This window comes from Echinops telfairi, unplaced genomic scaffold, assembly GCF_000313985.2.
Source record: "Echinops telfairi isolate 266 unplaced genomic scaffold, ASM31398v2 ScPeMD7_4;HRSCAF=17, whole genome shotgun sequence".
NCBI classification, from domain to species: Eukaryota; Metazoa; Chordata; class Mammalia; order Afrosoricida; family Tenrecidae; genus Echinops; species Echinops telfairi.
Window position 1 is genome coordinate 50,318,370 of NW_022103900.1, and position 22,869 is coordinate 50,341,238.

Below are 22,869 nucleotides of genomic sequence, written 5' to 3' on the forward strand. Positions count from 1 at the left end.
TTGTTCAGGGCTTTGAAAAGAGTCCTGGTGGCACTACGGGTTAAACCAGTGGATCTCGCCCTTCCTCATGCCACGACCCTTTCATACAGGTCCTCATGTGGTGCTGATGACCCCCTAGCAATAAAATTATTTTCGTTGCTACTACATAACTGTAATTTTGCTACTGTTATGAATCGGGCAACCCCTGTGAAAGGGTCGTTCAACTCCCAAAAAGGTTCATGACCCACAGGTTGAGAACCACTGCATTAAACGTTGGGTGACTAACCACAAGATCATTGGTTCAAACCCGCTAACTACTTCATGGGGAAAAGATGCAGCTATCTGCTCTTGTAAAAATTTAGAGCCGCAGGCCCTATGTTGTGGCACTGTTCATCAGAATCAACCTGAAGGCAATGGCTTGGGTCAGGACTCTCCACAGCCAGCCTCTGCTGGATGATACACTTCACCCTGCAGACTCCAGTTAGACAGAGTCTGAAGGTACCTTAAGAATTGCCAGCCACGCTCATTTGGGTATGTGCTGCAAGCAAGCATAACCTAAAATATGCAAACAGTGTGATTCTCAGTATGCCAAATCAATAACTGCAGGTTTCATCAAACACGAAGCACACAGAACTTTGTATTTTCAAAATGCTCACACAAACATTTTGCACATCTCTAGACAAACGTTCTTATAGGACATACGAGATAGAAAGAAGGCTTGAAACAGGCTTTCCAAAACCTTCCTAACTCCAGTTGTGGCAGGCATTTCTATAGTCTCCTTTCCTTCTGAAAAGAAGAACAAACAAACAACAGCTATTGTTGTCTATTCTATTCGGACCGATGGAGATCCTGTATAGAGATTCTGAGGCTGTAAATCCTTCCTGGAACATATAGCCTCATCTTTCCCCTGTAGAATAGCTGCTGGGTTCAATCCATCAGCTTGGAGGTGAGCAGCCAGTGCTTAAAAGAATGTGCCACTTTCTCACAGTGGACACATAACTCATGTATTTAAAAACGTCATTCTCCCCATTCTCTGGGGGCTAATGTGGCCAGGCAGCATAGTCCCGGCCAATGATCTGAAAGCATGAGTGCAAGAGAGGAGAGAAGAGGGCAGCTCTTCTCCAATAAATACATAACACCCCCAAGAAGAAAGTGTGTGTGTTGGACAGGGTTCTCCAGAGAAATAAAACCAGAATGCTAAAAATTTTCTATATATTTGTACAGCTAGATAGATAGATAACACAAGAAATAAACAGTTAATTAAAGTATAAAGCAGTTCAAATGGCTCAGTGCAACTCACTCCTGTGAAACAGTTGTGAGACACTGGCAGTCCTTCAAGTCTTGAGGGACACTGGGTAGTCCTCTGTAGAGCAATTCAGGCTATCCGGCCACAGGCAGCAAACAGCAAGGCAGGTCACCAACAGTCAGTCAGTCAGAAGACAGGGTCTGATAGTCCCAAGCTCAAGAGATGTAAATTCCAATGGTGTGGCGAAGCAGGTCTTGAAGGAACCTCAAATTACAGGGACACAGACCACGGGTTAAGTGTCCCACAGGTAGAGTAGTTTGCAAATTGAGGCAGAAAACAAGCAAGGCAGCCGCACACTGGTCTGATGATCAAAGAGCAAGAGACAAGAAAGGCGAGGCTTGCTGAGCCATTTATCTCTCTGCCCTTCAATTAATCCCACATGTGTTTATCGGCCAGGTTGGCACAATAAACTAACTACCTCAGTGTGGTTCCTTTGTCATTGTCCCTTTCTCATTCTCTGGGCCAGGAACACATGACCTACCAGGCATAGCTCAAGACCATGAGGATGCTGCCACTTTCAAGGACATGGGGCAGAAGTACTGACAAAGCCTGTGATGGATGGTATCATGTGATGATCTCATGAAGCTGCAGTAACTCGACTAGATTCCTTAATTGCTTACCTCTGGACTTCCTGTTTTTTGAGAGAAACAGACCCTTTTGTAGTTAAGCTTTTTTAAAAGCAATGCTTCCTCCAGCAGTGATGTCACTAGATGCAGTAGGTCTGTTTACAGATACACATATTTGTTTGTATGATGTATTCTCTCTCTTGGAGTCCAGCAGATTGAGCACAACTTCTCACATGATTCAAACAACACCTTGAAACTCTATTTTTAACCCAAACAGTTATGTGCAGAAGACCCTGGCTTATTCCCCCTATTGACTCCTTTGGGCAATACATGCATTATTTAAAAGCAAACAAACAAAAACATCCACACCTTTTGCCATTTTTAATAAGTGTCATTCTAGTAAAGGGGGTGGGTGCTTCATTTATGATGAATTATAAAGAAAAAGAGTGGTACCAATTAATCTGGTAAACTGCCTCAAATTCCCAAATCAGAGAAAATATAGACAGAGTATAAAGTAAGAAAAGTTTCATTTGACTACTTACTAAGCTATTGTCAGTCCCTCCCAGCTTCTGAATGGACACATCTCATAAGGGTCACAGCATCATCTCATTATTTCTTAATGTCACTGGTCCTTGCTCAAATCTTCCACTCCCTTTGTTCTAAACACTTTGCTCATTTGGAGAACCCCAAACTTTGTTACTTCATTTTCGTTTGAATTGCTCACTGACCACTTCTGCTCAGCCTCCTCTTCTGGCAATCTCTCCTATTTTGATCTCTAAATGGGTGTGTCTCTGGCTCTGTTCTCACACTCCTGTACTTCCTTGCTTTGTTCCCTCCTCAATGATCCTATGTGGTCACCAGCTTTCAACACCAGACTTCCACACCACCCCATCTTCATTCAGCACAGCTAGTCATTGTCTAGATTCTAGCCCATGGACTGCTTGTTGATTGTTGCTAGAACACGCAGAGTATCCATCCCTGATAATCAAGTGTATCTGTTTATTTTTATCTCCTCCACTAGCATATTGGTACTTTGTCTCATTCACTGTTGTAACCCCAGTATCCAAGATAATGATGAGAAAACAGGTGTTCAATTAATACTGAGTATTGAGTCTATGTATATTTACATTTTTTCTCTAATGAGATTTTCTCAATCTTAAAGTAGAATTTTGAAGAAGGCAGGCTAGCATACAATGGAAGATAATGGATAGAAAAGCTCAGCATACTGGACATTTTTGTTATTTCAAAATTTAAAAACCATTGCAAGCATCCCGACATTTAGACCCTATAGATCACATAAAGGTAATGGCGTCTTATCCAGAGACAAGAACACATGCCTAAAGTTTAAAACAGAATACAAGTATTGAATATAACTTGAAAATAAGTAAGTTTCTTAGATGAGCAAAAGATCGTTTACTTTTTCAAAAACACAGAAATGGTTGCCAAACACTGTTTTATGACTCTTGTGGGAAAAGAATTAATTTATACAACCAAGGAAATCAAAATATATTTAAAAGGATTCTGAAATATATGTTTTCTTACTTAACCAAGGACCTTGTTTGGATTGTTATTCAACAATCACCATTGCTACTAAATGCTTATCTGCTTCATTGAAAGACTATCAAGATCCTCATCTCTGATATCTGGGCAAAGAAAGAAAAAGATCATTGATTAATAGGTGTGTTTGCTATATCAGCTTTAGTTATCAAAAGTGGGTGATTTTCAGACAGACATTTATCTTCTTACAGCTTAGGAGACTCAAAGTCTGAATTCAGAGCACTTGCTCATGGAAAAGGATATCTTTCACTGTTGGCTCTGGAATAAATTTCATCTGGATCAGGCAGCATTTTTCAGCCATGTCTATAAGCAAGCGTCTCTCTGACTTTGATGCCTCAGCTCAGCCCAACTCCACCAAGTGATACACAGGTCTTAAGCTCCCTGGACAAGTGCCCAGAGGCACCCAATTCTACAAGGAAGCCTCCTGTCCACAGGCACTCGGCTCTCTCGCTTAGTGGGCAGCTACTGCAGCTTGGCCTCCTCTTCTGCTACTTCCTGTTCTCAGCTGACCTATCTCATTGTTTTGTGCTGTGTCTGGTGTTACAACTTTTTTTATACCCTGGTTCTCAGATGTTCTTAGCGCGGGGGCCCTGGAAATGAAAGACATAGTCCTCTCTTCTGTTCTTGGCGGTCTAGAAGCCCCTCTGCTCTGCTCCCTTCTCTCTCCTTTTATCTCTTTTAAGATAAAAAGTGTTGCAGACCACACTCATGGAAACTCCCCTTACATTTGATCAGGGTCGTGATTTGAGAAAGGGTGTTATATCCCACCATAATCACCTTATAAATGATTGGCTCATCACTCCAATCGCATTATGGAAGATGATTATATCATTACATGACTGCAAAATTCGCATCAATACGTACTCTTAAACCTCTGAAAACTTGACACTTAATTATTGGTGCCTACTACTACTCCGTTCATAACAGTCCCCACCAAATTCATATCCTTGCCATGTGCAAAACACTGTCACTTCCCCTCATCACATCATCCCCAAAGTCTTAAATTTATTGCAAATACAAATGACATCCTGGGGCAAAATTCCTCTTCACCAGTGAATCTAGAATAAAAGTTATCTGCATCCAAAGTACAATCGTGGAAACGTTTCTATTACAAATACAAAAACAGTTTTTGTAATTGATACAAAGAGCCACATCATAGAAATTACAAGTAGGAGAATTTGAAGGGAAAGAAGGAATAATGAGCATCATGTAAGTAAAAACCCAAGCGGAACAAGTTATATTGGCTCTCAAGGCTTGAAATCCACCCTCTGCTCACAGAGACCATGTGGACAATGGCCCTGTTTTCCAGAAACTGGCTATTGGCCATGTTCTCTGGATTCTGCATGGAAGTCTCCCAGACCTGGACTTCAGCTCCCCATTACAACTCTGCTCCTTGAGTTTGGGATGGCCCCTTCACCCCAGACGCCCCATTGTTCAACCCTAGCTCTTTAATTGTGGACAGCAGCTTCAGCCCCATGCCCCTGGCATTTGTGTCCAGCACAATAGAGGGATAGAGGGAGAGTGTGGTCCTACCCCTGGACACCCAGCAGATCGTGTTCCCACCTTTTGAGACCAAAGTAGCAGTGTTTCCATTCTCCTTTTGCTTCGGCTTCAGCTTTTAGTTTCTTGGGTCAGTCTCTAGCCTCGGCAATGCTTGGGCAAGTGATTCAAAGCTCTTTATCACGACTGACCAGTGGCCGAGGCACCCCACACTCCTCAGAAGCGTCCTGCGTGACAGCACTCAGCTCCTTTATCCTATGATCAACACAAGCACCACCTCGTGCCAGTCTCCTGGCTGTGTGCTGCTGCCATTTCTCTGTCACTGCTTCTCTATGCCTGCACCACCTCCTATGTCACAGGTCTCCTTAATTCCTTCTGAGACATCCCCAGCGTTTCCTTTAAAATGCATAATCACACCAATAGTCTCTGGACAGACACCTAGGCTTTTTCTATAGGCATCTTAACTTCTTCCAGCCTCCACTTAAGACTCATTCCCAAAAGCACTTCCACATTTTAGGTATCTGTTAGGGTAGCACTCACTGGCTTAGCTAGTGAGCATGTCGTCAGGAGGCATACGTTTCTGGAGAAGGACATCATGCATTGTAAAGCAGAGGGTAGGGGGAGGAGGGAGACCCTCAAAGGATGGCTTGACAGCGTGGCTGCTCCACAGGGCTCTGCCATTGCAACCACTGTAAAGATGGCACGGGATTGGGTGATTTTATTGATTGTGCTTTACACAAGAATTGCTATAAGTTGGAACTAACTCTGCAGCATTTCATAGCAATTTTTTAATCTCATGAAACTTATTTAAATAAGAGCAGTAATAGATTATCTTATTAGAATTTTAGGCAAGGTTTTGCAATGGCAGACTGTAAACTTTATAATTTTAGGGATTTCTCTTGGTTGAAGTCTCTGACCTATCCTCTGTGATCAACAAATCTGTCAGGCCACTCTGAAATCACTGGGATTATGATTCAGGTAGCTGAACATGTTCTTCTACTTAATAAATTATATTAAAAAAAAGCCACCTTCACCACCAAAAAAGATCAGAATAATAGAGGAATTTCCATATTATATATATTCTTAAGTCCTTGAGTGGAAAAATCTAAATAACTTCCTATTTATAAAGCAGGAAAAAATGAAGGCCAAATCATTGCATGGGGATAATATGTGAAAAAAAAAATAGTTCATTTCTGACAGAGTGGTAAAGTGTTGGACAGCTAACCACAGGACAGCAGTCAGAATCAACCACGTGCTCAGTGAGGCTTTCTGCCTCTGTAGAACTGCATAGCCTCAGAAACCCGCAGGGGAAGCCCTGTCCTGGAGGGTTCCTGTGAGGAAGTGAGGTTGCCTTCTGAATTTTCTTCACTGCTCGATATTTGGCTAATATGAAAACAAATACATTACATTTAAAAGCTAAACATTCTAGAAAGTAATGAACTTGATATAATAGTCTTCCATACACATCTTTAAAACCTAAAATAGATACCTAAGGGTCTTAGTCTGTAGTCTATTTTACTTGAAGGTCTAATGAAGAATTTGCTAATATTTTCAGCCAAAATAAATGTACTTGTGCTTAATACATACAATATGTAATAACACTACATGTAAGTGACTTTATGCTGGCTCATATTTATCAGTTACTGTATGAATTCAGTATAACTACAATGTGTGAACAAGATAACATGCTCTTATCAAATCCTGTTGACCTTTGAAATTAAAAAAATGTTTAATTACTCATTAATATCTTATGCAATGAAAGATTCTAAATATTTAATGTCAAGAGAATTATCCAGTTAAACTGTAAATATAGCTTTGTGTTCTCTTGATTAATTATGCATCTACTGTTGCAAAAGAATGCTTATTGAAAAATGCGCCCAGAGTTGACATGAAAATAATAACATGTTTGTAAACCTAAGCAGTCTTTCCATTATCTTTGAGAAGTTTCCATTCATTACGGTTGGGCACTGACCATTATTAAGCTGCGTATTCGATTTTGTAGATTTGATGGAATTTATTTCATATGATCTCTTTCCTACTTCCCAAAAGAAAGAAGCCCTGATAAAGAATATTACAAATTAAGTTAAAACGCATATGTTTTAGATTATTTTTAAACTTATTTGTTGTTTAAACCACAAAGAGAATTGAAAAACATATGTGACCAAAGGAAAGCAGATTATATTGTTTCTACTCAGATCTCCAAGGTATTTTAATCATCTCTAGATGCTTGAAAGAGATCAAAAGAGCCTGAAGGTGGTTGTCTCGATATATGTTCCATTGGCCATTTTCCTTCCCTAAAATAACATGTATCTTCCCTTAATGTAACTGACCTCCAATTTCACAGAAATAGGTAGAAATTGATGATACTAAATAAAAAGGCACTCTACTTGTACTCATAACATGCTGCATAATATGAAGATTTTATATGTACAAAGTACATAAATATGAGTTTACATGTATGTGCTATGTATATTACTTATGCGTATTATAATATATACATACATATACAGTCACACAAACTCTGGAAAAATTATAAACAGGCTGAAACAGAAACTCAAAAGTTTCAAAGAGTTATTTCTATCAGCGCAAGATGAAAAGTTCACTAGGTACCTTGGCAATTTGCCACTGGAAATTTTACATTTAGAAGTTTAATTACAAACTTAGATAAGTGGATTATAATGAAGGATCTCTCTAGCAAGGGAGCCCAAACAGATGCATCCTGAATGCATTTGAGAAAACCACCAGAGAGAGACTTTCCATCAGCAGAAAGATTTTAATTAAACTGCAATAGGACGGATGTCTTTGGTGAAATGGCATTACTATTACCCACAGTTCATTAAAACTATTTACTACATAATGTATTCTTTGAAACTATTTCACTCTTGAAAGTATGTGTAAACCATGTATTCTCCGTCATAAGAGGAGGAAGATGTGAGTAGGGAGGCCGTGGCAGGCCGGCTGGGAAAGGCAAGAACAGTAAAACATGTCCTTGTAGGTTGTCTTTGGGGAGCCCAGCAGCAGCAGCTCTGCCCTGCAGAGATGGAGGCCCTGGAGGGGGCCCCTGAGCCTACAGCGAAAGCTAAACTGCTCAATGGAAGTTAGTAGTGGCCCATCAGGGACAGCTAAGTGGATGGCTGAGATTGGTGTTTAATGGTATCACCATGTCTGTTCTTTTATTCTTGGCATGCATTAACTGATTTACTTGAGAGTCTGCAATCTTAAAGACGTCCATTTTCACAAGCCCCAAAGATATTCCTATGGACTTCACAGTGGCAAAAATATCTTCTTTAAGGGCAGGGATTTTTTGTTTTAATCCTAGCTTGCACTCTCATATCTAGACAATGTAGGTATACACTAAATGTTAAAATAAGGAGTGAACCGAATTGAATAGACAGAGAAAGGTACACTCTGTTATAATAAAATAAAAAACGGGCTAGGAAAGCCAGTGACCTCAAACACATATGGAAAATCAATTTCCAATTAGGCACCACCCCAAACATTGCAAAATGGTTATTCTCACACACTCCTTTAGATACCTAACATTTACCCTATCAGCGTTATCCTTTTTGCAGCAAATATTTTCCAGACTGCTGCCAGATCCAATGCTGGTTCAAGGACCAGTAGGTACAGCATTGAAAGACCTCAAAGCTCCCAAAGACAGAGACTCTTTTGAATGGAATAGTACATGGAAAACAAGGTGTCCATCAATGTTTTAATAAGTAAATATTAGCTGATGATTGGTTAAAACTCCTAAGGAGCCCTTGGGGTACAACAGCTAATCCCTCAACTGCTACTCAAAAGAGGTTGGGGGGAAATGGGGAGCTAATGACGATGAGCACAAGAAAGAAGACAATGTGGTGATGATTGTACAACTCACCTTAATGTGACTGAACTACTGAATGATCCCTGAAAGACTACAGACCGAGAACCCCTCTGGGAAATTCTACCTTCGTGTGTGTGTGTGTGTGTGTGTGTGTGTGTGTGTGTGTGTGTGTGTCAAATATTGAATGGCCCACACCTAGCCGCAAGTAAAGTCCCAAAGAAATCAAATGACTCATGCTGCCCACTGAGTTAACAGTCTTGAAATATCAGGTGCCTTCGCATTTCTACAAATAATCACCCATTTCCCGGAGTTAAGAGTCCGTTTCAGAAAGCTTTCAAAAGGCTTGAGATTTCTTTTTTAAAGACATTTTAACATAATAATTTTCTATCAAAATTCAAAATATAAGGTCCTACAGATCTGCTATTTGCTGTGTAATGCTCAAGTGTTCACTCGATATTAACAGCAATAGAGATGGGCTCTCTGTCGACTAGGAACAGTGGGGTAATGTGCAGAAAGCTGAAGGTCAGGAAGAGATGGCTGTGTGCATAAAAGCAGTAATCTAAGGGAGAGCAAAGAAACATCAGAAACTTGTTAAAAGCATTAAAGCAAAAATGACACAATCTAAGTGCATTAGGACAAACACAGGTGAGCTGATGAAGAGCTATTTCACTGAGAAAAAAGAAACTAAAGCAGGCACAATTGCAAATGTTTAAAACAGCAATGTCACTTCTGTCGTGGTGAATACGTCCCTGAAAAGGGATAGTCACACCAACTCCATCAGTGCTGAGAATATTTGTTGGGGGTAGCGGAAAAAGTTCTACGTCAGCCTCCTCATCCAAGCTCACTAATTCAGACCTGCATGGAACCTTATATTAATGAGTGCAAACTGGACATGATAGGTCACCTTGGCGATCCTTTGCATACATTTGGTCTCAAATGCAACTTGTTCCTCCATCGGCCTCAGAAACACACACAATTGGTAGAGAGGGTGAGGATAGATCCACTTCAAGGAGCGGGGGCAGGCGCCCCCACAGATCTTTGCCACTGTTCACAATAGGGAGCAGAGTGATCCTTAGGAGGATCAGCAGATTATGAGAAGAGTACTGTTTTTGTTTGTTTGCTTGTTTGTTTGTTTGTTTGTTTGGGGGGGTTACTCTTTATTGTGAATTAGGTGGAGGCTAGCATTTCAGCTCATTTTTGTGTTCAACAACTTAAACAACTCAGCTAATCTCCCAGTATCTTGCCCTGTCTCCTCTTTTGTCCCTTCTCCTTCTTAGGATATACTCTTCCCCTTCACACAAATCAACACCTGCCTATCCTTAGCCTATTGCTTCCCCTTCTTGATGTCCCCCTCCTGGCCCTGGCAACCACCAAAAGGTAAGAATATCATTTTAAACATTTGATATAATTGCCTAAGAATCCCTTATCGCACTGTGGGAGAAATCTTTGGACTGCTAACCACAAGTTTGGAGGTTCGATCCCACTGGGGGCTCTACAGGAGATAAATGAGGCTATCTGCTCCCATAAAGATTTAATCTGCAAAACCCTATAGAGCAGTTCTACCCTGTCCTAGGAATCCATTCCAGTGGGTGTGGTTTGGACTTTGGATCATCTTCAAGAGTAATAATGTTCTTTTCTTTCAACAATTTCCAATACTTGTTATTTGTCTTTCTAAAACGTTCTCTCTCCTTTATCAACTTTGTCTGAATCGCCCAGCTCACAAATACAAGGAAAAAAGAATGTTGAAGTCCATGTTACTAATATTGAAAACACTGATACAAACATTTGAAATGACACGGACTTAAAAGAATCAAGATCTCACACATTCTCTATGTGATACCTTTTACAACAATTGAATGTGCCCAATGATGGGAAATTAAGTCAATGTCCTAGAAAGCATTCTATCCCACTACTGTGATGGTTCCAATTATCCTTACTTGGAATAATTGCTTATGTTTTTAATCTGAAGTCTTTGATCATAACTCTTTCTCAAAGTTAAGGAATACTTCATTCCTCTGACATATGAAATAATTCCAAGTCTCCTATTCTTTAGGCTAAGCATGTCGAGCTCTTTCAAACATCCCTCATTGTTCACATCTCCCACATCTTTCACCAGTATAGTGCCTTCTCTGAACATCCTTGCAGGAAGGGAAGACATGGCTGTGAGCCAGAGTGGCCCACTCACAGTAAGTAACTAGGTTTAGGAGATTTGGGGAAGGCACCAACTGCCCCCGAAACTATCTAAATACAGAATATTATCAAGGTAAATTAGAATGCTAGTAATATCAATTAGAAGGACAGAAACCTAAATGCCTACTCTAGGGAAATGATTAATTAACTGTGTTATGTCTTCTCAGTGGAATACTGTGTGCCTCTAATATGCAGTTACCAAGAGTGTAAAAAATGTGAAAAATACTATGTAAGTTAAAAACTCAATATTATATTTGACTAAAATTATAAAGGAGAATTTATGCATGACATTTTTGGGGAAGCATCTACTAAAGATATTTATATCTGTATTTATGTGTGTGTGTGTGTGTGTGTGTGGTGGGGGGAGGAATGATTATATTCTTTATCTCTTACTTTTCCAAGCTACGAGAAAGAAAACTGCCATTCAGAAGAAGCCCATTTTACATCATTTTGTAGAGGCTCGAGAGAGCACCCTGGGTGCACCCAGCAGAAAAAGTGGTGTCGTCCGGAGCTCATATTGAGCACTTCGTAGGCATCTGCTCTCTGCTTGAAGAGGCCGACTCAGTGAGGCCATTTCACTGCGCTGTGTGGATGCCATGAAACAATGGTTTTCCCAGGAAGGAAAATAATCTGCGGCAAAAGAAACTGTAATGACTACTTTTCACGTAGTGTGCTTCCCCATGGAGCCATTCTCCTCCAACTAGCAAAGTGGGGACGCTCTTCCCCTCTGATGTGTTCCACAAAGCTCATCTGAACACAGTGCTACCATCAACCTTTCATGGAAATGGCTGGAGCAAGACAGGAAACAGAACCCTGGGTGTCTTGGTCCCCCACAAATAATCAGGGCTTGTTGCAGAAAAACGTTTCCATCTTTTATCATGGAAATTTAAGTAAATGTAAACTGTTTGCCTCTTTCAAGGAGGTAATATCAGTTTGGGTTATTTCTATGAAAACCACTCCTGTGTTCAATAAGGAAAGCTTACGGTCACACAGAGATTGAGATGCCTATTCCTGCTGATTGCCATGCGGTTCGCCATAGCTCTACCCTCCCAGGCCCCTTAACCAACCGAACTTCAATAACTCTTTCTTCTCTCAACATGATATGCTCCACTTGGCTATCGATTCCAAAAACACAAGCCAGATTCGGTCACAGTTCTAGTCAATGCCCCAGATAACTGCCAGCTGGTTTCAATGACTATCAGATGAATTTTGAGTGCAAAAGGATCTGGCTGGTCCCTGGGACGATGTTAAAATCTAACACACACCCAACTCCATAACAGTATGTCTCAGCAACACAGAACAGAATCACACGATGGTGTTCTTTCTCCAGCACTATATTTATATCAAGTATTACCTTCATCAAATATTTACTGAACACCAGAGTGCACAGTGAAGAGAAGTGCTGGGATCAGATAAAACCAAGACCATTGTACATAGTCCATTTTTTCAGAATGGCTATGCACTAATCGACAAGAACTGAGCATATAATAAGAAGTAATGGTGGTACCATGGATTAAGCGCTGGACTCCTAACCCAGACATCAGCCTTTCAAATTCAATAGCCACTCTAGGGGGAAAAGATGAGGCAACCTGCTTTTGCAAAGACTCTGTCTCAGAAACTCCATGGGCAGTGTGACGCTATCTTATAGGGCTGCTATGACTCAGCCCAGACTCAATGGCACTGGGCTTGATTTGCTCATATAATAAAATACATGGTGAAGAAAGCTGATGGTGCCTGGCTATCAAATGATATAGCATCTGGGGTCTTAAAGGCTTGAAGATAAACAGGCAGCCATCTAGCTAAGAAACAACAAAGCCCACATGGAAGAAACACCCAGCCTACCCCAACATGAATGTTGAAGACAAAGCAGGTACATAGGCAAATGCGGTGAAGATAGCTGATGGTGCCCAGCTGTCAAAATACATAGAATCTGGGGTCCTATAGGATGGAAGATGAACAAGGGGCCATTTAACGAGAAACATCAAAGCCCACATGGAAGAAGCACACCAGCCTGTGAGATCACAAGGCATTGAAGGGATCAGGTATCAGGCATCAAAGATCAAAAAAATTCATAGAATTGTGAATGAGGGGCAGTGCAGAGTGGGGACAAATTGGATATCCCCTTGCAGAAGGGAAATTGGATATCCCCTTGCAGAAGGGCTGTGGGAAGGAGATGAGCCAGTTAGGGTGCAGTGTAGCTACAATGAAATATGCAATTTCCCTGTAGTTCTTGAATGCCCTCCCCCACCCCACCCCCGACTATCATGATCCCAATTCTACCTTACATATCCGGCTGGACCGGAGGATGTTCACTGGCACAGATAGGAACTGGAAATACAGTGAACCCAGGACAGATGAACCCCTCAGGACCAGTGGACAGAGTGGCGATATCGGGAGGGTGGAGGGAAGGTGAGAGAGAAGGGGGGAACAGATTACAAGGTCTACATATAACCTCCTCCCTGGGGGACAGACAGCGGAGAAGTGGGTGAGGGAGACGTTGGATGGTGTGAGATATGACAAAATAATAATAATTTATAAATTATCAAGGGTTCAGGGGGGAGGGGGAGCAGGGAGGGAGGGGAAAAATGAGGAGTGGATGCCAAGGGCTCAAGTAGAAAGCAGGTGTTTTGAGAATAATGATGGCAACATATATACAAATGTGCTGGACACAATTGATGTATGTATGGATGTGACAAGAGTTGTATGAGCCCCTAAGAAAATGATAAAAAAAATAATCAAATACAATACTATCTCTAAAAAGTAGCTGTGCCAATTGCCTAAGATAGACAACCAGCGTGTCCGGGTCCTTAAGTGTTTCTAGAATGTCTTTAAGAAGAATAGAATGAGTTGAGTTTAGACAAGGCCGGAGCATCAGGAAACATGGATTTTCAAATGAGGGAATTGCATGAATGGTCTGGGAAATAAAGACTAAGATAATCCTGCTCAGCCAGAAATTTTGCCAGATGGCGAGCCACCAACGGCAACTACTCCAGAGTTAACTCGGACTCATGGCAGTGCTATAGATTCGATGGTCATGGTGAATGTGGGGAAATGGGATGGCAGTCAGAACTAAAACAAAGGAAAGGTAAACTTGATGGTCACAAATAACATTGATGTTTAAAAGAAACTTCTGAGAAATCAAAAGCTGAAGAGATAGGTTTAAAGAATGGGCTGACAATGCATGTATTGCTATATCAGGTATGATGTAACGATACAGTATTCAAGTAACAGTGTCTACTATGCAGTAAGAGAAAGTGGAGCCCAAAGCATTAGATTTATGATTTAGGAAATCAGACTCAGTAAACTGGTAGTTCCAGCTGGGAACTTAGAAAATGGGTGATCTGTATAAGTGAGGATGTTTCACAGCAAGAATGATACACTTACAAGAAGCGGCACGTTTTGCTCATGTTGCTTCTGGATAAAATGATCTTTGCTAGTTGTGTGCTTTACAAACTTGTCTACAACACTCAAAGTCTAGAGCAAATGGCATCTCCTCTGGGACTTGTCTCCAGCTCTTCTAAGCAGAATTACCCACTTCATGATCCCAAAGTAAATTGTGCAACAATGATTTCTTCACTTCTTTTCACCATTAGAACGTGAGAGCCATGGGGACTGAGAGTCCCTCTTGTCATTTTCATATTCCTACTACAGTCAGTGCAACAAAGACACGCTGAAACAATGCTTATTCAATGTTTTATGTCCACCAGGAAAAGGCAGAAACAAAATCTGAAAGATAGGAGAGGATACATGGCATCAGATTTGGGTGAGAGAATAAGAAGTGGCTGGTATAGACGAGGAGGTTATGGGCCTGGCAGAGATGCTATAAAGTGGGACTTTGGGAGGCCTTGAACTTCCAAATAAGCCAACAGGTTGCCATAGAGCTGGTTCCAGATCATGGAGACCTGAGAGGCTCCGTGAGAGCAGCACTATGCTCCATGGGGTTTGCAATGACTGATTTTTAAAAATAGATCACCAGGGCTTTCCTTTGAATCACTTCTGGAGGAACTTGAGAAACAGATCCTTCTGTTAGGTGCCCAACATTTTCTCTTTGACGCCATCCAGGGACTGTGCCTTGACATTAGGCTGGATGACTTTTGCACGTGTGAAAACTGGGATCCAGTGGATGCCATATGGGATCTCTGGTAGCCAGCCTCCAAAGTGGCCCTCAGTTCTATCAACACATACTTATTGTCTATAATGTGCAAAGCATTGTTCTTGATGCTAAGAATATAGACGTAAGCAAAATAAATTTTAAAAAAATAAGAGAGGGAGCTGTATGACTATTTAAGAAAAAGGGCCTTGGGTACAAAGAACAGTAAGTACTAAGGTCTTCAGACATTAACACCAGTGTGGTGGGAGTGAAGCAAACCAAGGGGAACAATGAAGAATGGTGTCAGAAAGCCACAGAGTAAATGGAGGGGCTCACTAGTCCATTCCAATGATTCTGGCTTCAACTGTGTAGGATACGGGAAGCCACTGGAGTGTTTTGCATAGAAGGGTGACATCATGTGATTTAAATTTTAAGAAGCTCTTTTGGCTGCTGTGTTGCAAATAAATGGTTGAAGGAGAAAGGGTCGCAACATGGAGAAGAGATATGAAAGCAGTTATGAACATGGATAGGAATTAGGTAAGTACTAAACTTAGAAAGCAGTGTCAATAAGATCCACTGCTGGATCAGAGGTGAGCAAATGAGAAAATCAAGAACCACTCCAAGGGTGAGTTTCTGAAAGAATGGAATTATTGTTCACTGAGGAGGAAGGCTGTGAGGTGAGAGGAGCAGGTTTACGGGGGATGAGTAAGCAGGAACTGAGTTTCAAATGCTTATCAGATATCCAAGTAGATAGGTAGGAAATTGTACACATGAGTCTGTTGTTCTGGGAAGTATCTAAGGATGGGAGATATCACTTTCAAAGGCATTAGCTACAACAAGTCTGAGATTCAATGAGGTCACTAAAGTGGTTGTAATGGATGGAATTATGTCCCTCAAAATGCCTGCTCCTTTGCCTGGGCCATGATTCTCTAGTTTGGCAGGTACCTAGTGATGTAATATAGCAGTTATGCAATGATCTCCCATGATGAGATCTAAGCTGGTCAATTTGAAAAAAATTAAGAGTGGGTGCCACACCCTTGGCCCTGTCACCACCCTGATCCCATGTCAAGGGAATTTCCCTAGAGTATGGCCAGCAGAGAGCAGAACACACCTCCAAGTCCCTGAATTGGGAACTTCCCAAACTCAGGAGAAGAGTGATGGCAAGACACTAGGAGATCTACAAGAAAAGCCAGGCCTACAGACGCTGAAAGGAGATAAGGAACTTCCTCCTAAAATATGAGCCAACAGAGAGAGAAAGGCTTCCCACAAAGATGGCACTGCGAATTTGGACTCCCAGCCTCTGAAATGGGGACAGAGTAACTTTCTGCATGTTAATCCCATTCACTGGTGGCATTCCTGGTATATCAGCACTAGATAATGAAGACAGTGGTGCTAAATATGGACAGAGAAGAAAATCAATCCCTGACCAAGTCGACTATCAACAATAATGTGCTCCCTCCACTCACATCTCCATCCATGGAGAGTTCTCCCTCATTCCACTCCTTTGGCCCCCCAGTTTCAGCCCTGAATTCTTCAAATAAACCATGAAAATGTTCTCCAAGCTATTGAAATGCTAAATTGGGACCTAAATTTGACTCTTGCAAAGGAAGTTTCTGGAATTATCTGTTTTCTCTTGTTCCATCTTCACCCCTTGATTGGAAAGAAAAGGATAATGTATTGCTCGTCCCTGCTGTCCTTCCTATTTTAATCCAAGTAATGCCCCTTATTTCTGTCTTTCCTGACACTAAATCTGGGCTTCTCTTTTAGAGCCAAACCATTTCTCCTAAGGGGGGCAGGGATATATATCTATATCTACATATCCAAAAACTTGTAGGAGGGATTCTTCTAATGAACGTAAAGCACTGTGGCCCTGCGTTGACCATTCTTGGAAGTTAGCCAAGGCAGAGGGCATCAGAGGCGGAGTGGTACCAAGTCTCCAGTCCATCAGGAGCCTTGAACCTCTCCTTTTGTTCAATTTTCCTGAACTAAACCTCTCCATAAAAACCTCAATGCCATTGATCTGTTCTCACTCACAGTGATTCTATTGGACAGGATAGAACTGCCCTTTGGGGTTCTGAGACTATAACTCCTAAGGGGAAAAGAAAGCCCCAATTTTCTCTCACAGAGGGGCTGGTGATTTCAAACTGCTGACCTTGTGGTTAGCAGCCTAACTAGTAACCACGACATCAAAAGGAACTGTGTAAATCCCTCTATTCTCGACGTTGTCCCTTCTTTAACTATTAGTGCTATTGGCATTTTCCTTGTTAGCTATTAGGAGAGCAACACAGGACTTCTTAGATTTGGTTCACAATGCATCCATCTTTTGCCATCAGACCCAATTTTTATCCTTTGAATAAATACTTCATAAATTCTGGCTAAAGGAATGTTTAGAAGAGATAACATGTGTTTCCTTACAAAGAATATGCGGTCGTGATCTCCTCTGGTCTTATTTCCAACCCTTTAAAAAAGGCAATGCTTGCTTCTTTTGAAATTATGGTTCATCAAGAATCAACGACTTCTTAAACAAGTATGATACCTAATTACAACATCTGACTCCTGGCCGAGTAACCTGTTAGCACAGTTAGAGAAATAACCAGTTGATTGGTAACAGGTGCCAACAATAAGGCAGTACTAATTTCAGAAGACATTAGTTCGTGGTTAATTTTAACTGAAAGAGCTTTACATTCCTTCCCATGCATGTGAAAGAAACAAGGATTTCCAGCATCACCGAAGTTTCCAGGGAAGGTCATAAGAACCCGGAGTTCAAATTGAATTTCTTCTCCTGTAATTTGTCCTTCCCTGCTGTCACTCCCATTATGGTTCAATTAACAGTGGAAGCCGGGAGCGACTTGATGAACATCTGTCACATCCACCTGGAAATAATTCAATAAGGGGGCACCATGGGATGATATTATGGGATTCAAGGTGAAGTTTTGTGTCTGTTTGTTTTTTTCCATTTCACACTGGGGGGCAAGAGCAATTCAGATAATCGAAGAGAGAGGAGTACTCCATCGCCTGGAAATATGAGGTCAGTTTCACCATGTAGTATTCCAACACACTCATGAATGGAATATAAAAATGATAACACAAATGGACTGGACTTAGGAAGCTCCGTGACCACAAGAGGCATCCCTATTTCAGATCACAGAAACAAAATATGGTGCTGGCAGAAGTTGAATCAAACAAAGTATCACCATCTAAATAGTGTGGATTGTGTATGAGAACGTGTTTTTGATGTCTTACCTAAGCATTCACCAGGATGCGCAAGGATGATCTGAAATGGACAAAAGGTGAAGGACCATTAGCCTTGTGCTATGTGGAATGAGCAGACGATGAAAACAACAACTTACAATATGCCTGGAACGAACCTATTTCTGCATGTCTGATGTTCCCACAGGAGGCCCAGTCATTGGGCAGACCTATCGACTTTTTAAAAATGCACTTTTTTTTTAAACTAGACATTTCCAATCCTCAAAAGAAAAGACCCTCCAAACACAGGATGAGGTGTGTATTTACCCAATAGACACCACTGTAAAACTGTTTTCTAAATTAGCCTACCTAAATAAGAGATCCCTCTTCACTTACATCATTCATTATTTTCCTCAAATGCTGTACTCAATTATGTTTTTAAGACATCTGCTTTCAGTGCTGCTCCCATCTCAATAGTGGAGCTATTTGGCATAGGAAGAAAGGCTACAGGATCTACAAACACTTCAGAATTAAAAAGAAGACAGTCAGTGAACAAACACAATAGCCTTCAAGCAACACAATGTGCAGCAGTCAGACAAAGGGCGCAAACAGCCCTTCTCTGCAGATGCTAGAACAGCAAGCATGAGCTGGAACGGCAGGTGCAGGAGACAGGGTTTCGTTTAGACAGAAGGAAGATGATAGATCAATGTTCAACAATGAAGAACCATTACTATAAAGGGCATGAGCTCTATTTCTTGGTTCACATTACTTTAAAACTGTTTGACTGTTGTGTGGGATAATGTAAGAGTTTGCATGTGTGGATTTAGCAACTCCGATCTGGCTGACCCTCCAGTGATTCCCATATGGATAGATTATAGGTGATGATGTCTCCCCTGACAGCACTGGATTCATCCCTCCATCCCACCATCTGTGTGTACAGGTGGGTTGCTAGTTGCTGCCTGGCCAACTCTGACACAGAGTGACCCTCTCTAGAGCACAGGGTCACGTTACCCCATCCTGTGCCATCTTGGCGAGCTTTACGTCGGCATCCTTTAGCACTGAATCTGACAATGTCCTGATGGTGATGAGGTTTTCACTGATTGATTTTGGAAGATTTTTTTTTCATTCCTAGTCTAAGTCTAGAAACTCTTCTCAAATCTGCCCACCACCGATGGCCCTGGTGATACTTAAAATATCAATGGCATCACCTTCAGCATGATAACCCATTTAAGCCACTGCAGTAAGCACAACCGACTGACAGATGAGTGAGATATGTACAAGGGAGCTTCAAAAAGCTTGTAGAAAATTCCATTGTCTTTGAATTCCTTTTTGGTCGTGAACTTTGGGAAGCCTCCTGGTCTTTATTTACCAATCAGTAAATTTCGCAGGGCAATAGAATCACTTTATATCAGTGTATATATAAATGAATAAGATAGATTTCATGCATTATTTATTAAACAATGAGGGAAAACAATGTGGGGTGCCTAAAAGAATTTGAAAAGGGTCATCCGCTTTAATGCTTGCAGATTTTCAGGCTTGGAGAGCAGAGAAGCACAAATTGCTTCCCCTTTCATCAATTTCCTGCTGCACCTGGTGGAAACATTAGCCTGTGGCTCACCATAGAAGCATGCACCTATCGGGATAAGCATTTGCACCTAGCAGCTTGAGCCCTGGGTAGACATGCCAAGTTTCACATAAAGAGCCTGGCTATGATAACATAAGAACTTGTCATTTTATTCATTGTTAAACATTTAAACTTGGTCACATCTCATGAACTCACACTCTCAAATTGGTACCCATTTAAAATCAATATAGCCAATTTAAATTTTAATTTAATGCTTATGCATCAAATGAGTTTTCATAGAAGATGAGCCACATTTCTGGCTCCTGTTGGAATGATTCAGCTCAAAACAAAGTGACTTCACTTTGAGAAGCCACTCTACGCCCCTGTCCTAGAAGAATAAAATGAAGCATGTCAGAAAAGCAGCTTCTGAAATCTTGGGCTCTCTCTCTGTAACCCCCCCTCCCAGCCCCCATCATCACAGACAGTACTAAAATGAAAATTCAAGGAAAACAATGAACAGGGATTGTGAACACCACTCAAATATGCAGCTCATTATAATTGAGTGATCTATCTCTTCAAGAGCTAAGTAAATTGACCTAAGTTCAAGAGAAGATTTAGCACTGACATTATAAGTCATTTTAAAGAAATTTGGAAAAGAACCATAGCAATGAATGCAATAATAAGAGGCTTTGGTTGAAATGTAACAAGAGCTGCCCTCAGCCAGCTCTAAAACTAAAATAGTTGTGCTGTCTATGGAGAGATTCATCAACTTCTCCTTACACTTAAATCCCCCAATTCTCGAAGAAGCGAGGCCCGGCTCCTTGAGAGAGCAGTAACCTTCGCCTGGGGTTCACCATGCCCTCCGACCTGGCCAAGAAGAAAGCAGCCAAAAGGAAGGAAGCTGCCAAAGCTGGGCAGCGACCCCGCATGGGGCACGAAGAAAACGGAGCTGCTGCCACGGAGCTGCTGCCACCGAGCCGCAGGTGGCAGAGGAGCAAAACGAGGAGTCCAATGGCAGAAAGACCACAGAAGTGGACTTACTGACCACGGAGCTAGAGGACTTTGAGATGAAGAAAGCTGCTGCTCGAGCTGTCACTGGGGTCCTGGCCTCTCACCCCACAGCACTGACGTCCACATCATCAACCTCTCGGTCACCTTTCATGGCCAAGAGCTGCTCAGTGACACCGAACTGGAACTGAACTCGGGCCGACGCTATGGTCTTATTGGCTTAAATGGAATTGGAAAGTCCATGCTGCTCTCTGCTCTTGGGAAACGGGAAGTGCCCATCCCCGAGCCTATTGACATCTACCCTCTGACCCATGAGAGGCCCTCTAGTGGCAAGACACCCTTGCAGTGTGTGATGGAAGTGGACACGGAGCGGCCGTGCTGGAGAGGGAGGTCGAGCGGCTGGCGCACGAGGATGCGGAGTGTGAGAAGCTGATGGAGCTGCATGAGCGCCTGGAGGAACTGGACGCCGACGAGGCAGAGATGAGGGCCTCACGGATCTTGCACGCTGAGCTTCACCCCCGCCATGCAGCTCAAACAGCTCAAGGACTTCAGTGGAGGCTGGAGGATGAGGGTTGCCCTCGCCAGAGCCCTATTTATTCAGCCCTTCATGCTGCTCCTGGACGAGCCCTCCAACCACTTGGACCTTGATGCCTGTGTGTGGTTAGAAGAAGAACTCAAGACTTTTAAGCATATCCTGGTCCTCGTCTCTGATTCCCAAGATGTCCTAAATGGTGTGTGCACCAGCATCGTTCACATACACGCACAACAAGAAACTGCAGTATTATACGGGTAATTATGACCAGTACGCGAAGACTCGGCTGGACCTAGAGGAGAACCAGACGAAGCACGTCCCATGGGAACAGGACCAGATGGCACGCATGAAGAACTAGATCGCCAGGTTTGGCCATGGCAGTGCCAAGTTGGCCCGGCAGGCCCAGAGCAAAGAGAAGACGCTACAGAAAATGATGGCATCGGGCCTGACAGAACGGGTTGTTAGTGACAAGACACTATCGTTTTATTTCCCACCATGTGGCAAGATCCCTCCACCAGTCATTATGGTACAAAACGTGAGCTTCAGGTATATGAAAGACGCGCCTTGCATCTACAACAACCTAGTGTTTGGCATTGACCTCTACACACAAGTGACTCTGGTAGGGCCCAATGGAGCAGGGAAGTCAACGCTTTCGAAGCTGTTAACTGGAGAGCTACTCCCCACAGACGGCATGATCCAAAAACATTCTCATGTCAAGATAGGGTGTTACCATCAGCATTTACAAGAGCAGCTGGATTTGGATCTCTCTCCTTTGGAGCACATGAGGAAGTGCCACCGGAAATCAAGGAGAAGGAAGAAATGAGGAAGATCATTGGACGATATGGTCTCACTGGGAAACAGCAGGTGAGCCAAATCCGGAACCTATCCAATGGCCAGAAGTGCCATGTGTGCCTGGCCTGGCTGGCCTGGCAGAACCCGCACCTGCTCTTCCTGGATGAGCCTACCAATCACCTGGACATTGAGACCATCAATGCGCTGGCCGACGCCCTCAATGAGTTTGAAGGTGGCGTGATGCTGGTCAGCCATGACTTCGGACTCATCCAACAGGTGACACAAGAAATCTGGGTCTGTGAGAAGCAGACAATCACCAAGTGGCCTGGGGATATCCTAGCCTACAAGGAGCACCTTAAGTACAAGCTGGTGGATGAGGAGCCTCAGCTCACCAAGAGGACCCACAATGGGTGAGCCCTCTGCCCAGGCTTGGGTCAGGAGTTCCCCTGGGGACTTGACAGCAGCTACCCTGACCAGCCGCTCAGGATGGGACCCCAGGGCTGCACTCCTGCATTTCTGCAAACCGCTCCCCAGCCTCGCCTGCCCCTCAGCCGGCCTTAGCTGCACTCTTATGTACAGCTGGACAGTACCTGTCTGTTTCCTGTCCTCTTCCCAGTGACCTTTGTCCGTGTCTGGACTCAGCTGGCTCTTCCCTTCCAGCCCCTGGCTGGTCACCTGACCTGGACAGTGATGTAGCCAGAGGCATCTGGGAGTTAGTCCAAGGGCTGAAGCCCTGGATTTGACCCGTGAAAGAGCTTAGGATCCTCATTTTC

General features: G+C 42.6%; 1 pseudogene; it reads left to right on the forward strand.

Annotated features, from left to right (window-relative positions):
* The first annotated feature begins 20,619 nt into the window (after positions 1-20,619).
* Positions 20,620-22,510, forward strand: LOC101658338 (annotated as a pseudogene).
* Positions 22,511-22,869: the final 359 nt, after the last annotated feature.